The 15,704-nt window shown below is 38.3% G+C and overlaps 1 pseudogene; it reads left to right on the top strand.

Moving 5' to 3' along the window:
* The first annotated feature begins 2,824 nt into the window (after positions 1 to 2,824).
* On the top strand, positions 2,825 to 12,524 carry LOC108349139 (ferritin light chain 1 pseudogene; annotated as a pseudogene).
* The last annotated feature ends 3,180 nt before the right edge of the window (positions 12,525 to 15,704 follow it).

The raw sequence follows: 15,704 nt of genomic DNA, 5'->3' as shown, positions 1-15,704 counted from the left end.
AATACTCTTACAAATATGCATACAAATACAAGTGAACAGTGATTGCATCGTATATAATCAGTACGTATATAAAGATCAAATAAAGTGGCTTTGGTCATTGAGAGGAAAGTTAACACAAATAAAGCATTCTAGAATATAAGAAAATGTTTATTTTATTAACTTTACACTCCTTTGAGTTAATGCTTTCAATAAGCTGAGAAATTAAAAGCACTACAGATTAACCTAATCTTCCATCAATGTGGATTTATTATCCTACCTAATAAAGGTATAGAGACAAGAATTAATATGGTAAAACCACTTATAGTCACATACAAACATATTCATGAGAAAGAAAGAATTCACTGTAGTGAGAATTATGAGCCTCCAGTTGCAAACTAAAAGCACAGATGATTTTTTTTTTTGGTCAGTGCTTTAAAACTAAAGAATTGTTAAGTTCAATTTAAATTTAAAACTGTATTAGTAAAATTATTGATTACTTTTTCTTTCAATGATTTTTCTTTAATTTTTTTTCTACAGTTGTTCCTGAAACATTGTGACATAATATTCTAAAATTGATTAGTTGATCCTTAGTTTCTCACACTACAAATAAAAATTTATGTCTTCACATAGTTTATATTCAAAAATTTAACTTGTCTTGAATTTAAATTGTTTAAATGATGTGATGAAGGCCTTTTGATCTCATGAGATTTTAGACATTTATTTGATGCACTTTAGAATTGTCTTAATTTATTTATGTACATATACTCATACACGTAAACACACACACACACACACACACACACACACACACACACACATCAATACATAGAGATACATCACTGCCATGCCATGACAATATCATTAACTAACTGGAGACTATATGAACATTATAAATTTACTACTTTCATCGTTCTGGAGGGTGATAAATACCATATCATAGTGTCAGTTCATGGTGAAGTCCTTTGTTCTATATCATTCCTCATGAAATGTGGAAATATGCATACATGAGACAAAAAGAAGAAAGCTTGGTCCTTATGACAAAATCACTACCCATATAAAAAAACACATATAAAAAAATCAACACATATAAAGTTTAACCTGAACTTTCTAAGAGTCATTTGAATCACTGACTCCAGAAATATATGTTGTCATATTCATTACAATACAGTAGTCCCACAATATTAAAATGATATTAAAACATTTCAATGTCAACTTCAACGTGCAATATTTTAACATAAGTGATATCTGAGTGAAGTCGAACACATTCTGAAGCATATTCCTCAAGGTGTAATAAATTAATTGAAATATAATGTGTAGTGGTGGCATAGGCATAGACATAAGAAAGACTATGCCATTTCAAAGAGGGCATTTAAAAAGAAGAAAGCTGAATTAGGAATCCATCAATCTCACATTGCAGGAACACCATTTCTGTACATAAGTTCAAGAGATGTTCCACCATACCACAAGGACACTTGTGGTATGATATCTATTCTAATTGTTCATATCAGCTTTATTCATAATAGCCAGAAAGTACAAAATAGATTTTCCTAAACCAAAGAGTGAATTATGAAAATGCAGTACATTTACACAATGAACTAATACATAACTATTAAAAACAATGACATCATGAAAGTTGTATGCAAATAGATGGAACTAGAAAAGATCATCCTCAGTGAGGTAACCCAGATTCAGAAAGACAAACATGGTATGTACTCACTTATAAGTGGATATTAGACATAAAGTAAAGGTTAGCCATGTTACAATCTACAGATCCAAGGAAGAAAAGTAGGGCTCAATGAGGAAAATATGAATCCTTCTATTAAGGGTAATTAGAATAGATATCATGGGTGAACAGGTGGATGGAACTGGATGAGAAGAGGAATGGTGTAAGGAAACAGCAGGGATCAGGTTGGGCGGCAGAGAAAAAGGAATAGAGTACTGGAAGAGACAACTAGAATGGATAGAACATCGCTGGAATAAGTGACAAACCAAGCACAATGGAATCATTGAAGATGAACATAGCTAAGACTCCTAGCACTGATGCACATGGATCCTGACCTGACTATTTCCTGTAACCAGTCAAGATTTCCAATGGTGGGATTAGGACACCAACCCAAGCAGAAAACCTTTAGACCTACAATATGTTGTGTCCTGCCTATAAGATGTACAAGGACAGGGGCCTCATATAACTGTCATCAGCAAAAATTCACCCAGCAACTGATAGAAACTGATACAGAAACACAACCAAACATTAAGCAGAGATTGCATGAACTGGAAGGATTGTAGGAGCCAAAGGGTCAAGGAAACCAAGAGAAAACCTACAGAATCAACTAACCTGTGCTCATAGGGGCTGCTAGAGACTGAACTACCAACCAGGCTGCATAGGACTGACCTGGAACTCTTCAAATACGTCCTCTTGTATGGCATGATCTTCAAATGGGGTTTCTAACAGCAGGAGGAGTATCTGCCTTCCACTCTGTTGCCTGCCTCTGAGACCCTTTCCTCCTATTTGGCTGCCTCCTCTAGCCTGAATAGGAGAGGATGTGTACTAGTCTACACATTAGTTCACTAGTCTTAGTGCAACTTGATATGCTGGAGATGTTCAATATCTACAGGACACCTCTTTTCTGAAGAGAAATGGAGAAGGAATTGATGGGGGTGTGGTGGGGAGTAGAGGAGGGAAGGTAAACTGTGGCCTATGTGAAGTAAATAAATGAATTAGTTAATAAAATAATAATAAATTACTTTTAAAAAAGAAAGTAGAGCAAAAAGAAAGCTGAAACAGGTTTTGAGAATATCAAAAAATTAACAGGAAAACAAAAATAAGCAATAATGCTTTGAGAAAATGATGCCTTTTGGTTCCATATTGCACACGAAGCAAAATACTGGTATGCAATGCAGGATTATATGGACTCAAGTAGGTCCCATCCTATTTGTGTGTGTGTGTGTGTGTGTGTGTGTGTGTGTGTGTGTGTGTGTGTGTGTGTGTACTCAGAAGTTCTCACACCTTGGAGTCTCCTGACTAAGGTTCTCTTAGCTAGTGTTGTACACTGATAAATTGACAGCTTGCGGCTATCAAGAATGGACTTGCTCCTAGATTCTAGTATGGACTGGATATGTAAAAAGCACTAATTTTTCACTGAAGGCCTGAAGTATTTCTGGAGAATGGCTGTTTTTCAGTCAACATCAGAAAGAGTTGGTTCTTTGTCAGTGAAGGAATGATGCAACAACAGGATAGACAAACCTGCCAGTGAATGTGAGGGCAAGCAGGAAAAAGGTAAATGTTTTTTCTCCCATGTCCTTGTATGTTTGCTGACACCAGAAGATGTGGCCCAGATTTAAGGTGCCTTTTTCTTTCTTTCTTTATTGGATAGTTTATGTTTTTACTTTTTCAATGTTATCCTCTTTCCCGGTTCCCCCTTTTCCATCCCCATCCCCCTGCATTTATGAAAATGCTCCCCCTCCCACTCATCCACTCCCAGTTCAACACCCTGGCATTCACCTACAGTTGGGAAATGAACCTTCACAGGACCAAGGGCTTCTCTTCATATTGATGCCAGACAATGTCATCCTATCCTACACATGTGGCAGGAGCCATGGGTCCCTCCACGTGCATTCTTTGGTTGGTGGTTTAGTCCATGGGAGCTCTGGAATATCTAGTTGATATCTAGTAGTTCTTCCTATGGGATTGCAAACCTCTTCAGCTTCTACAGCCCTTTTTCTAACTCCTCCATTGGGGTTCCCTACTCAGTCTGATGGTTAGCTTCAATCATCGTGATCTGTATCAATAAGTCTCTGGCAGAACCTCTCAGGAGACACCCATATCAGACTCCTCTCAGCAAGCATTTTGTAGCATCAGCAATAGTGATTGGGTTTAGTGGCTGCATATGGGATGAATTTCCAGGTGAGACAGTCACTAGATGGCCTTTCCTTCAATCTCTGCTCTACTAATTTTCGCTATATTTCCTCCCTTGAGTATTCATTTCTTCTTTATAAGAAGGAATGATGCATCCACATTTTTGTCTTCCTTCTTTTTGAGGTTCATATTGTTTGTGAATGGTATCTTGGAAATTCCAAGCTTTTGGGCTAATATCGACATATCAATGAGTGTATAACATGGGTGTTCTTTTGTGACTGGGTTACCTCACTCGAGATAATATTTTCTAGTTCCATCGATTTGTCCAAGAATTTCATGAAGTCGTTGTTTTTCATAGCTTAGTAGTATTCCATCATGTGAATCTACCACGTTTTCTGTATCCATTCCACTTTTGAAGGACATGTGGGTTCTTTCCAGCTTCTAGCTTTTATAAATAAAGCTGCTATCAACATAGTGGAGCATATGTCCCCGTTATAGGTTGGAGCATCATTTGGGTATATACCAAAGAGTGATATACTGTGTCTTCAGGTATTACTATGGCTAATGTTCTGAAAAACTACCAGACTGATTTCCAGAGTGCTTGTACCAGCTTGTAATTCCACCAGCAATGGAGGAGTATTCCTGTTTCTCCACATCCTCACTAGTATCTGTTGTCACTTGAGATTTTGATCTTACTCATTCTGACTGATATAAGGTGGAATCTCAGGGTTGTTTTTATTTGCATTTCCATGATTACTAAGGATGTTGAACATTAATTTAGGTGCTTCAGTATTCCACAGTTGAGAATTCTTTGTTTAGCTCTGTACCCCATTTGTAAAAGTGTTATTTGATTCTCTGGAGTCTAACTTCCTACATTCTTTATAAATATTAGGTATTAGCCCTCTATCAGATATAGGATTGGTAAAGATCTTTTCCCAATCTGTTGGTCTCCATTTTGTCCTATTGACAGTTTCCTTTGCCTTACAGAAGCTTTGCAATTTTATGAGGTCCTATTTTTCTTCTTCAAATTCTATAATCAAGAAAAGTTTTTACAAGAATATCCAATATCTTTTTGGCTATTTTAGTTGATTCTGTATGCAGTCAAGTTGCAAACAAAGATTAGCCATCATGAAGATCTACACCAAATTACAATTTTTGCTTATTAGCTAAATAACATTAAAATAGTCACACCTAGAATCTATTTATTTATGATATGAAAGTATAACTACCAAACTGTGGTATAAAGATTAAATCAATTGAATATGATTAGTAGCTTTGACATACAGAGACACTCAGTATATGTTTAGTGAAATAAAATACAGCTTATTGAATAAATGATTAATAAAAATGTACTTTTAAAATTATTAATGGAAAGTCAAAATAAAACATATACTCATTCTGCAGTTAAAGTTCCATGTGTGTTGTTTACACCATCCATATCAGTTGTAGTTTTGGGTTTTGTTGCTTGGATGGGGTTATTTATTTGCTTTTGTTTGCTTCTATTTCACTTTGATATTTTGAAAAGGGATCTTATAGGGTATCCTTGAAATGACTGTGAAGTTTACATTGGCCTAAAGCTCATTATCCCCCTACTTCACCCTGCCAAGCACTATAACAGAAGTTTATACTACTACAACACATGTTATCAGGTTTATCATGGTGTAAGTATTTCCAACTACTAACCTGTAAGTTTTGATAGTCTGAGAACTACTGAAATCTAGGTCTTGTTCCAATCCCTGGCAGAAAATAAAACTGGGGTTTTCTATGGACCTTTCACTGAGGTCATCTAAGACCATTGGAAATTACAGATATTTACATTATGATTGAGAACAGTAAAAAAATTAATGTAAAAAAGTAAAAATAAAAATCATTTTATGGTTGCTGTTCATCAGAACAAGGAACTCTATTAAAGAGTGGTAGCATTAGGAAGGTTAATTATCAATAATGTAGACTTTTGCTACGATTTAATGATTTCCAGTCACTCTATTACCTACATAGACACATGTATAAAGAGATAAAGTTACTGTTTGACATGGCTTCAGAGAATTAATTTTAGTAACTAAAAGTATAAAAGAATTTGTATTTTTTCTCCAGGCTTACCAACTGGAATATCTCATAAGTAGCAACCATTGAAATAGTCTAACTTTATAAATTTAAGAATCATTTTGTGGAAATACACAAAAAGTTTCACCTGTGATTATAATATAGCACTCAAGAGAGGCGCATCAAATTATTTTGTATTTTCTAATTCACAACACACATAAACATAAGTTGTTACACTTTAAATATTTTCTGCAAAAAAACCTTAGATTTGCTGTTTCAAAACAGTTCAACTGAGAAAACACCTTTTTAAAAACCAGTCTTTTTAAAGAGCAGACACATCTTGATGGCACATCAAAACATTTTGTATAAAAATAACATATGAGAAATGAAATAGTCCCAAATATACTACCAATTCACATGACTTTAGTTTAATGGAATAGCAACTCGCTTTAAAACATTAGCTTTCATTCTTTCAGTCTCAAACAATCTGAGATTTTTTTTCTTTTTGATGTCTGTATTTTACCAGAAAATGGATGAATACTAGTCCACTAAGAAAATTTGAAAATTTGTTTACCTGTTCTGAAAAGGAAAAAGACAGGAAACAAAAAATAAGTATACAAACATATTGCCAAAATCTTGACTCTAGAAATAGAGTTCTTTTCCCAAAGTGAAAAAAAGAAAACTTATTCTAGAACCAAAATAGAAAGATCATGGAAACAGAACATAAACAGAGATACAGGAAGTTATGAAACAAATGGATTTAACCGATATCCATAGAACATTTAAAACAAAAGAATATAACTTCTATTACACAACTTATGGGACCTTCTCCAGAATTGACCATATAATTGGTCACAAACAAGCCTCACCAAATACAAGAAGATTGAAATAATCCCATGCATTATATCAGATCATCACCACAGACTAAGTCTGGTCTTCAATAACAACAGAAACAACAAAAAGGACACACACACACACACACACACACACACACACACACACACTAAATAATGTTCTACTCAATGATAATTTGGTCAAGGAAGAAATAAAGAAAAAAAAGAAGACTTTTGAGAATTTATTAAAAATGAAGGCATAGCATACCAAAAGTTATGTGAAACAATGAAAGCAGTGATAAGAGAAAAAAATCATAACTCTTAGTGCCTCCAAAAAGAAACTAGAGAGAACATATACTAGCAGCTTGAAAGCACACCGGAAAGCATTGAAACAAAATGAAGCAAATACACCCAAGAGGAGTAGATGGCAGGAAATAATGAAACACAGGACTGAAGTGAACCAAGAAGAAACAAAAGGAAGTATAAAAATAATCAACAAAACCAAGAGCTTGTCCTTTGAGAAAAACAAAATAGAAAAACAATTACCCAGAATAACCAGAGGACACAGAATAACAAAATCAGAAATGAAACAGGAGGCAGGAAAACAGAAACTGAGGAAATTTAAAAAAAAAAAGCCAGGCCCATAACTCCCTGCTCCCAATCCCAGTGGGAGAGAGAACTGATCACCCAGACACGTGGACAATCCTGAGACTAAAGGGCAAGACAGACTGCCACTTCTGCCCATCTTTGTCCACATCCCTGGCCCAAAAGGAAACTGTATAGGGCCTCTGGACACAGGAAGATAGGGGTAGTCAAGCTGCAGGAGCCAGGCAGTCCAGACTGCATGCAGATCTGAACTGACCTGGTCAAACAGCTCCCTGCACACTAATCCCATGAGAGGGGGGGCTAGAACTTCAGAGGGGCAGACACACCTGGGAAAACAGAGGAGACTACTCTCTGCCCACATTTTGACTCTAAAGGAAAATGTCTAGCACCATCTGGGCCCCCTGCACAAAGGGACCCAGCAGAAATAGGGGCAGGCCCTTCTGTTTCCTGTCCACAGGGACAGCTGAAAACCAGTGGACAGGAATGATTTCACACCTGAAACCAGAACACTCTGTTCCCATAACTGGCTGAAAGAAAAGAGGAAAACAGGTCTACAGCTCTCCTGACACACAGGCCTATAGGACGATCAAGCCAATGTAAGAAATACCAAAACAAGGTAACACCAGAAACAACCTGATAGCAAGAGGCAAGTGCAGGAAACCAAGCAACAGAAACCAAGACTACATGGCATCATCAGAGCCCAATTCTCCCACCAAAACTAACACTGAATATGCAAACACACAAGAAAAGCAAGATCTAGATTTAAAATCACATTTGAAAATGATGATGGAGGACTTTAAGAAAGAACTAAAGAAATCCCTTAGAGAAATGCAGGAATACAAAACTAAACAAGTAGAAGCCCTTAGAGAGGAAACAAGCATCACCAACAGAATGCAAGAGATAGAAGAGAGAATCTCAGGAGCAGAAGATTCCACAGAAATCATCAACACAACTGTCAAAGATAATGGAAAATGGAAAAAGCTACTGGCCGAAACATACAGGAAATTCAGGACACAATGAGAAGATCAACCCTAAGGATAATAAGTATAGAAGAGAGTGAAGACTCCCAACTCAAAGGACCAGTAAATATCTTCAACAAAATCATAGAAGAAAACTTTCCTAACCTAAAGAAAGGGATGCCCATAAACATACATGAAGCCTAAAGAACTCTAAATAGATTGGACCAGAAAAGACACTCTGCCATCACATAATAGTCAAAATACCAAATGCACAAAACAAAGAAAAAATATTAAAATCATTAAGGGAAAAAGGTGAAGTAACATATAAAGGCACACCAACTAGTATTACATCAGTCTTCTCACCAGAGACTATGAAAGCCAGAAGATCCTGGAAAGATGTCATACAGACCCTAAGAGAACACAAATACCAGCCCAGGTTACTGTATTCAGTAAAACTCTCAACTAACATAGATGGAGAAACCAAGATATTCCATGACAAAACCAAATTTACACAATATATTTCTGCAAATCCATCCCTACAAAGGATAACAAATGATAAAGCCCAACACAAGGATGCAATCTATACCCTAGAAAAAAGCAAGAAACTAATTGTTTTGCAACAAAACAAAGAAAACACAAGCACGCAAACATAATCTCACCTCCAAATAAGAAGATAACAGGAAACAACAATCACTATTCCTAATATCTCTCAACATCAGTAGACTCAACTCCCCAATAAAAAAGACACAGATTAACAAACTGAATAAGCAATGAGGACCCAGCATTCTGCTGCCTACAGGAAACACATGTCAGAGACAAAGACAGACACTACCTCAAAGTAAAAGGCTGGAAAACAACTTTCCAACCAAATGGTCTGAAGAAGAAAGCTGGAGTAGCCATTCTAATGTCAAATAAAATCGATTTTCAACCAAAAGTCATCAAAAAAGATAAGGAAGACTAATTTCCAGAATCAGTCTGGAGGTTCCTCAGAAAATTGGACATTGAACTACCTGAGGACCCAGCTATACCTCTCTTGGGTATAGACCCAACATATGTTCATCCCAGCCTTAGTTATAATAGCCAGAAGCTGGAAAGAGCCCAGATGCCCTTCAACAGAGGAATGGATACAGAAAATGTGGTACATCTACACAATGGAATATTACTCAGCTATCAAAAACAATGCCTTTATGAAATTCATAGACAAATGGTTGGAACTGGAAAATATCATCCTGTGTGAGGTAACCCAATCACAGAAAAACACACTTGATATGCACTCATTGATAAGTGGCTATTAGCCCAAATGTTTGAATTACCCTAGATGCACAGAATACATGAAACTCAAGAAGGATGATCAAAATGTGAATGCTTCACTCCTTCTTTAAAAGGGGAACAAGAATACCCTTGGCAAGGAATAGGGAGGCAAAGTTCAGAAAAGAGGCAGAAGGAGCACACATTCAGAATCTACCCCACATGTGGCCCATACACGTACAGCCACCAAACTAGATAATATGGATGAAGCAAAGAAGTGCAGGCCGACAGGAACAGGATGTAGTTCTCTCCTGAGAGACACACCCAGAATAAAGCAAATACATAGGCAAATGCCAGCAGCAATCCACTGAACTGAGAATGGGACCCCCGTTGAAGGAAGCAGAGAAAGGACTGGAAGAGCTTGAAGGGGCTTGAGACCCCATATGAACAACAATGCCAACCAACCAGAGCTTCCAGGGACTAAGGCCACTACCAAAAAATTATACATTGACTGACCCCAGGCTCAACTGCATAGGTAGCAATGAATAGCCTACTGAGGCACCAGTGGAAGGGGAAGCCCTTGGTCCTACCAAGGCTAGACCCCCAGTGAACGTGATTGTTGGGGGGAGGGCCAGGAGGGGAACACACATATAGAAGGGGAAAGGTAGGATGTTGGCCTGGAAACCAGGAAAGGGAATAACATGAAATGTAATAAGAAATACCCAATTAAATAAAGATGGAAAAAATATCAGATCCTACTAAAAGAACTTTTACTCAAGAAAACTAGAATATCTATCAACAGGCACCAAAATTGGTGTGATTCTAAACAAGCAAGTGAAAGAACTTTATGACAAGAAATTCCAGTCTCTGAATTAAAAAAACTGGAGAAGGTCACAGAAGACGGAATGATCTCCAATGCTCATGGATTGCCATGATTAATATGGTAAAAATGGCCATTTTGACAAAAACAATCTACAGATTCAATGAAAATCCCAACAAAATTCCAAATCAATTTTTCATAGAGTTAGAAAGAGAAATTTGCAAATTTATTTGGAATTACAAAAAACCTAGGATAGTGAAAATTATGCTCAACAATAAAAGAAGTTCTGGGGTAATCACCACTCCTGACCTCAAGCTGTATTACAGATCAACAGTGAAAAAAAAACTGTATGGTATTGGTACAGAGACAGGAAGGTAGATAAATGGAATACAATAGAAGACTAAGAAATGAACCCACACACCTATGGTCATTTGATCTTTGACAAAGGAGCTGAAATCATCCAGTGGAATAATGATAGCATTTTCAACAAATGGTGCTGGTTCAACTGGAGGTCAACATGTAGAAAAATGCCAATCGATCCATTCTTATAGCAATATACAAAGCTCAAGTCCAAGTGGATTTAGGACCTCCACATAAAACCAGAAACACTAACACTAATAGCAGAAAAAAATGGGGAAGATCCTTGAACACATGGTCACTGGAGAAAATTTCCTGAATAGAACACCTGTGACTTATGCTCTAAGATCAAGAATTGATGAATTGAACCTTATAAAATTGAAAAGCTTCTGCAAGGTAAACAACTCTGCCATTAGGACAAAACATTAACCAACAGGTTGGGAAAAGATTTTTACTAATCGTACATCCCATACATCCTAATATCCAATATATACACAGAATTCAATAAGTTAGACTCCAGAGAATGAAATAACCCCCATTAAAATGGGGTACAGAGCTAAACGAAGACTTCTCAGCTAAGGAATATCAAATGTCTGAGAAGCACCTAAAGAATTGTTCAACATCCTTAGTCATCAGGGAAATGCAAATCAAAACAAGTCCGAGATTCCACCTCACACCAGTCAGAAGAGGTAATTAGCTGATAAAAAAAAAAAAACAACAACAACAACAACAACAAAAAACTCAGGTGACAGCAAACACTGGTTAGGATGTGGAGAAAGAGGAACATTCCTCCATTGTTGGTGGGACTGCAAACTGCTACAACCACTCTGGAAATCAGTCTGGTGTTTCCTTAGAAAACTGGTTATTGCACTCGCTACCTGAGGACCCTCTTATACCTCTCCTGGGCATATACCCAAAAGATGCTCCAACATAAAACCAAGACAAATGCTCCACTTTGTTCATAGCAGCTTTATTTATAATATCCAGAAACTGGGAATAAACCAGTGGTGCTTCAACGGAGGAATGGATGAAGAAAATATGGTATAGGAGCAGTGCTTTCGAGATCCTGGGAATCTGTATCTTGCTTCAACAGTGTTTGGATGGAACAGACCCGGGGACTCCTACTTTATTAACTTCTATGTGCCTTACAATTCTCTCTAGTCACACCCTCCGGGATCTCTCCTTGCTGCCTTCGGCTCTTCGGACCAACCAGCACTGTCTTAATGGTTAGCCCCATAATCCGGATCAGCCCTGTTCTCTCAGATTCGTCAGAATCAATCCACCGAAGTGGAAGCTGTTGTGAAACAGCTGGTCAACTTGCATCTGCAGGCACATGTCACTCGATGCAGCCACCCTATACCTATCACTCTCTGGACTTCTTTTTTGATCAGAGTGAAGTGGCTTTGGAGGGCATAAGTCACTTTTTCTGCAAATTGGCCGAGGAGAAGTATGAGGGCACCCAGCCTCCCCACAAGCTGCAGAACAATCGTGGGAGCCCTGCACTCTTCCAGGATGTACAGAAGCCATCTCAAGGTGAGTGGGGTAAAACCCTGGAGGTCATGGAAGCTGCCTTGGCCCTGGAGAAGGACGTGAACTAGGCCCTCTTGTATCTGCATGCCTTGTGTTCTGCCTTCACAGACCCACACCTCTGTGACTTCTTAGAAAGCCACTTCCTGGATAAGGAGTTGAAGCTCATCAAGAAGATGGGCCACCACCTGACCAACCTCCATACGGAGGCAGGGCTACAACCAGTGCAGACTGGCATGGCCCAGGCATCTCTGGGCGAGTATCTCTTTGGGCGCCTCACTCTCAAGCAGGACTAGGCCTCTGGGCCTTCCAAGGGGCTCCCTGCTCTGCTCCGTACCAGCTGCCTCAGCACCTCCACCTGAATGAACCTCTGAAGCCACTACAGAGCTTTGTAGCTGCCCTGGAGCCTCTCCAAAGTCTGGGAGCAAGGAAAAATAAAACTTTTTGAAATAGCCCCCCCAAAAAAAGAAAGAAAGAGAGGAAGAGAGAAATAAAATATGGTATATTTATACAAAATATCATCCTGAATGAGGTAACACAATCATAAAAGAACAAATATCATAAGTACTCATTCTACGATAAGTGTGTATAGCCAAAAAGGTTGGACTACTCAAGATACAATTCACAAACCACATGAAGCTCAAGAAGAAGAAGACCAAAGCTTGCATGTTTTAGTCCTTCCTATAAGGGGGAAGAAAACACTCACAGGAGGAAATATGGAGACACAATGTAGAGCAAGGATTGTAGGAAAGGCCATCCAGGGCCTGCCTCTCTTAGGGATCCATCACATATACAAATACCAAAATCAGACACTTGCTGGTGCCAAGAAGTACATGCTGACAGCCTGATATAGCTGTCTCTTGTGAGGCTCTGCTAGAGCTTGACAAATACAGAGATGGATGCTAGCAGTCAACCTTTGGACTGAGAACAGGGTCGCCAATGGGGGAGTTAGAGAAATGAATGAAAGAGCTGAAGGGGTTTGCAACCCTATAGGACAAACAACAATATCAACTAACTATACCTCCAGATCTTCTAGGGATTAAACCACCAACCAAAGAGTACACATGGAATAACCCATGGCTCCAGCTGCACATGTAGAAGAGGATGGCATTGTAGGCATCAATGGGAGGAGACACCCTTGTTCTTGTGAAGGCTCGAAGACCCAGTGTAGGGAATTGCAGGGGAGAGAGGCAGGAGGCAGTGGATGGGTGGGTGGATGGGGGAGCACCTTCATAGGAAAACAGGGTGATGGAGGATGAGATAGGGGGTTTCCGGAAGGGAAAAAAGGGAAAGGGGATTACATTTGAAATGCAAATAAATATGATATGCAATAAAAAAGAAAAAAGTCAGCATTGTCTAGGAACACAGAATTGACTTACCTTAAATTTTATGTTCCATTGGTTTTTTCATGTTTTAGGTACATTGTTAGAAACAAGGTAACAAGTGGGTTACCATATATTTGGAGTTTCTCTTCTGTAGGCTTTAGATATTATCTATTGACATTTCCATACATGGACATTAAAATCACATTAGAAAAATCATGTGCCAGAACTTACTGTACACACTTGATCAAGGAAAGTGTATACCCTTACTACTTACAATGGGTCAGACATTTATCAGTAAGACAGCAATTATCACCTTTCATCTGACAGTCCTTATTTCTATCAAGGACCAACAGTCAAGGAGAGTTCGACTCTCTCTCTCTGGAGTTTTCAGCATGGTTTGGTCTCTATTAATGATATCATTATCTCAACTGCCATCTTTCTGTATCCTAGTTTCCCATCTGGACATACAATCTAAATGTCCACCCTTTTCTTTGATATGACATGATCTGACCCTTTCACCTCACATCAGGACTCTTCTCCGCATTTTCTTTCTCAGTTCCCCACTGCACAGTGATCTGACTCCACAACAACAGTCTTTTATGAGCACCTTTGGATTTGGGTCCTCTATCTTATCAATGCATATTCCACTTACATTTCAGTAAGACAATTTCTGAAGCATCTCTAACCTTGCTGCCTTCTCTTTCTCCCTTAACTTCCATTTCTGTAATCTACATACATTTATGTAGAAAGACACTTTGCTATTTGATGCACCATGTGAACGTTAATATTAGTAATTAAGATAGCAGTTATTTGCCTTGACTAGCTTACTAGTAAAAGCAAAATTATCAGGCAGATTGTTGCCTTTGAAACTGCCATACATTTTAAATTTTAAATTGGTTAGTCAGTAAATTCTGATATTATGGAAAGAAGCAAACAGGTTCCTCTATGTTTCTGGCATTGCACACACAAAAAAGCTCTAATCAATTAATGATTCTTGTCAAAGATCCAGTGAAGGAAACAGCTCTGTATCCAGGAACTTTTTTCATCTCTCTCTCTCTCTCTCTCTCTGTGTGGGGGGGTGTGTTTATGTGTGTATCTGTTTTGTACATACAAAATAAAAGGATGAGCAAGCCAAAATATGGCTGCAAAACAACTAAAAGTGACCACAGATACTCAAATATGTCATTTTATAAAAACATGGTTTCATGAAATCAGAGTGCCCTTTCAACTACAGAAGCAATAAGAATAAAAGGGGCCTTTTCTAAGTCATAAGTGAAATTTCTTCAGGGAACAGGGGAAAGAAAAGTGCACTTTCTATTCTCACACAAACCATGATAGAGATTTCCAGATATACCTGCATCTCTGTGCCTCATAATGCCTCCACAAATTGGCCTCAAGAGCACAAATAAAGAACAAAGAATGTGAGTTTCTATGTCAAATTTCAAATTTTAATTCAAAGGGGACTCCAGATGACTCACAAGAAAGTAAAAGTTTGCTAAACCCCCAAATATATATGTATATATACATATATATATATATGTGTTGTCTTTATGTTTTCCAATCATTTGTACACACACACACACACACACACACACACACACACACACACACACACACACACACAGTCAATGACATATGACAAAAGGGAATGAAGTGAAGAAGGCTCAAACAAAACCAGGTTCCAAAAGCTCAGGGGCTATTTCTATCCTTCCTAATGAAAGTACTATAAACCCCATTTGTCTCCATTTTAAGGAGTAGGCCTGATTTCTAAAATGCTATAAGGCACCAGCTTCAGGAGTAAACCATGAGTCCCAGAAACTCAGTCATAAGACACCAGCTCTAGGAACAGGTCATAAAATCCAGAATAAGATCATTAAACCCCCTCCTTCTTGAGACCCCATATGAACAACAATGCCAACCAACCAGAACTTCCAGGGACTAAGGCCACTACCCAAAAACTATACATGGACTGACCCCGGCTCAACAGCATAGGTAGCAATGAATATCCTAGTAAGGGCAACAGTGGAAGGGGAAGCCCTTGGTCCTGCCAAGGCTGGACCCCCAATGAACATGATTGTTGGGGGGAGGGCGGTAATGGGGGGAGGATTGGGAGGGGAACACCCATAGAGAAGGTGAGGGGGAGGAGTTAGG

The sequence above is a fragment of the Rattus norvegicus genome, chromosome X, assembly GCF_021556685.1.
Source record: "Rattus norvegicus strain SHRSP/BbbUtx chromosome X, alternate assembly SHRSP_T2T, whole genome shotgun sequence".
Lineage (NCBI taxonomy): Eukaryota > Metazoa > Chordata > Mammalia > Rodentia > Muridae > Rattus > Rattus norvegicus.
The sequence above is the reverse complement of the archived record's forward strand: the minus strand, read 5'-3'. Positions and strand labels throughout refer to the sequence as shown.